We start from the raw sequence: 3,119 nt of genomic DNA, 5'->3' as shown, positions 1-3,119 counted from the left end.
CTCCATGCTAACTGCTGCCCAGAGCAGCATAGTGGAGTGCTGTGGGACAGCCAGGGGCCAGACAAAATCAGTTGACAGAACTGAAAGGGAGGCACCGGGGCTGGCATGGGACACTTACCAAAAGTAAGCTCACATGGGGCAGGCAGCGGCTCCTCCCCGAGGTGAGGCGAGGCAGGGCTGGGGGCTGAGGGCTGCCGTGGGCTCTGCCGGCTCCGGGGAACTGCTCTGTTCCCCAGCCCTGATGCCATGTGCCTCCTCGCTCCCCGAGGTGATGCAGGGGAGCGAGGCAGTTCTCCGGAGCCAGCGGAGCCCACACCAGCCCCCAGCCCCAGCCCCCCCTCGGGGAGGAGCCACTGCCTGCCCTGCATGAGAAGCGAGGAGCTTACCTTTGGTAAGTGTCCCACGATGGCCCCGGTGCCTCCACCGCACTCCACGCCCAGCTCCCCTCCGGCCAGATCCGCGGCATTAAAAAGTTGGTGCGCAGCAAGATTTTTAATTGTGCGCGGCCATGCACACGCGTAGCTTAGAGGGAACCTTGCCCCTGTGACCATCCTGGCTGACCTCCTACCCAGCTCAAGTCAGAGAACGTCACTCAGAGACTTCTGCATCCAGCCCAGAACCTCTGGCTGAGCTTAAGCAGCGTATCTTGATTTAAAGCCTGTCAAATAGGACAGGACTGCACCACCATATGCAGCCTGAGGTCACACAGCCCTGGGCCCTGTGCTATCCATTACACCTGTACAAACTTAGCAAATGTGCTGTCCTTCTGATCCACTCCCATTTAGCACTAGTGTGACAGAAGTGCTGTACAACAGTATGATGGCATGAACTGGTTTGTCCCTGGCAAGGAAAGGGTTAGAGAGAGTTGCTGGGCCATGTTGGCCCTGCTGGGGTATGCTTGCAGCCAATACCAAGCCTCCCGGTGTGGTATAAAAGATGGGACTGAGGCTCAGAGGGCTCTCAGGAGTGATGCAGCCTGGGTTCAGGTCAGGACCTATGAAACCTAAGCTACACAGATTGCCAGGTCAGTGTGAGTGCCTTGGTAGATTGTCACCTGGGGACTGGGGAGCTGCCCCGATGCCCTGTTACATTATGGTGGAGAATTCAGGCAATTTAGCAATCCTAACCTCTGCCACAAGGAGGTTTGGACAGGGCAATGGGAGAAACAGGTCACAGATGCTACCCCACTCCTCCTCCAGCCTACACCATGGAGACTGCTGAAATGGATGGCTGTCCACCAGCAGCAACTAATTAAGGACTCAGCAGTTCAGAACCAGCAGCAGCAGTGGCAGCAGCTGGTGCAGCAGATTAGTGCCTTATTGCAGCTACCTGCACCAACAGTGCCCCTCTCCAAGACGGGCTGTCACAAGCCAGAGCACTCCTATCCAGATGGGACCAGCCAATAACCTCGAGACATAGTTAGAAATATTTGAGAGGGTGGCAGCTGCTGCACACTGGCCTCCAGAGCAATGGGCAGTGATCCTGGCTTAACTGTCAGGGATGGCCCAGCTGGCCTACCAAGGTCTCGATGTCAAGACAGCTCAGGATTACCAGGAAGTGAAAGCTGCAATGCTGGGTGCACTCAACATTTCAGATAGCACTTTCATGAGTAGCACTATCCACCTGGAGGCTGACCCTGCCTCATTGTCCAGCAGCTGAGGGACTGATGTTGGCACTGGCTCAAGCCAGATGACAAGACAGGAAAACAGGTGGTAGAGATAATTCTCTTGGAGTAGCTCATCATAATACTGCTCGCTGGGAGTAGATGCTGTGTTTTGCATCATCAGCCCAAGGTGGTGGTAGCAGTGGCTCACCCGAAGGAGTGATTCCTGGCAGCAAAACTGTACAGAGGGCATACTCCCAACGAGACCCAGACACCTTGAGGCCTGAGAGTACCCCAGAGGCAGGCAACCACAGAAGGCAGGGTACGCAGGAAGGACCAACTGGAGCTGCCAGGGCAAGAAATCCTCAACCCAGGGGACTGGGGCCTCCTCCAGCCTTGGATGGGGGCCCCCCAAACCCATTTCCCCAAGCTAGAAGAGATGGCTCCAGCCAGCCTAAAGGGGATGGGAACCAGGCCAAGGGACGTTCCCCCCTTCTCCCTCAGTCGGCTGCAAGGTGCAGGATGCTTGTTTCACCTGTAGCCAACTCTGACATTGGGCTTGAGACTGCCTGCACATGGAGTGTGACTATGCCAAAATCTGGATGAGCCTCTGGCTCAGGCTTCCCAGCCTGCAAAACTGACAGTGCTCACGACTGTCAGTGAATGGCACTAAAGACATGGCCCTGGCAGATTTGGGGTGTGGCCAGACAATTATTAGACTATCCCTACTCTTGAATGCCAAGGAGCCCTCAGATACAATACATATCCAGTGCATTCATGGAGATGGAAAAACTTACTCCCAGACCCTCAGATATTACCTGCTGGGTAGACCCTTCACCTTGATCATGGACCATGCACCCCTCTACTGGTTACACACCATGAGGGAGATGAATTCCTGAATTATGTGGTGGTACCTGGTCCTGCAACTCTTAGTTGCTAGGTAGGGTAGGGTAGGGTCAGAAGGGACCTGAGCAGATCATCAAGTCCAACCCCCTGCCATGGCAGGAAAGAGTACTGGGGTCAAACGACCCCAGCAAGGTGTTCATCCAGCCTCCTCTTCAAGACCCCCAGGGTAGGAGCCAGCACCACTTCACTTGGAAGTAGGTTCCAGATCCTAGCCGCCCTGACCGTGAAATAGTGCCTCCTGATGTCTAGCCTAAATCTACCCTCTGCCAGCTTGTGACCATTATTTCTAGTCACTCCTGGTAGTGCTCAGGGGAACAGGGACTCCCCCAATGCCTGCAGGTCCCCTCTGACTAGTTTGTAACAGGCCACTAGATCCCCCCTCAGCCTTCTCTTGTGGAGGCTGAACAGGTTCAGGTCCCGTAGCCTCTCCTCGTAGGGCCTGCCCTGCTGCCCCCTGGTCATGCGAGTGGCCCTCCTCTGGACCCTCTCCATGTTGTCCACATCCCTCTTGAAGTGCAGCACCCAGAACTGGACGCAGTAGTCCAACTGCAGCCTGACCAGTGCCGCATAGAGGGGGAGGATCACCTCCTTGGATCTGCTTGAGATGCAT

General features: G+C 55.7%; 1 long non-coding RNA gene across 1 annotated transcript in view; it reads right to left on the bottom strand.

Moving 5' to 3' along the window:
• LOC109293965 overlaps positions 1-3,119 on the bottom strand; it is a 112,654-nt gene that overhangs the window by 48,610 nt on the left and 60,925 nt on the right. Inside the window, exon 4 of the long non-coding RNA XR_002096431.1 lies at positions 621-626. This is a non-coding gene — a long non-coding RNA (uncharacterized LOC109293965). The remainder of the gene's footprint in view (positions 1-620; positions 627-3,119) is intronic.

This window comes from Gavialis gangeticus, unplaced genomic scaffold (assembly GCF_001723915.1).
Source record: "Gavialis gangeticus isolate Ggan-Ray unplaced genomic scaffold, GavGan_comp1, whole genome shotgun sequence".
Classification (NCBI taxonomy): domain Eukaryota; kingdom Metazoa; phylum Chordata; order Crocodylia; family Gavialidae; genus Gavialis; species Gavialis gangeticus.
The sequence above is the reverse complement of the archived record's forward strand: the minus strand, read 5'-3'. Positions and strand labels throughout refer to the sequence as shown.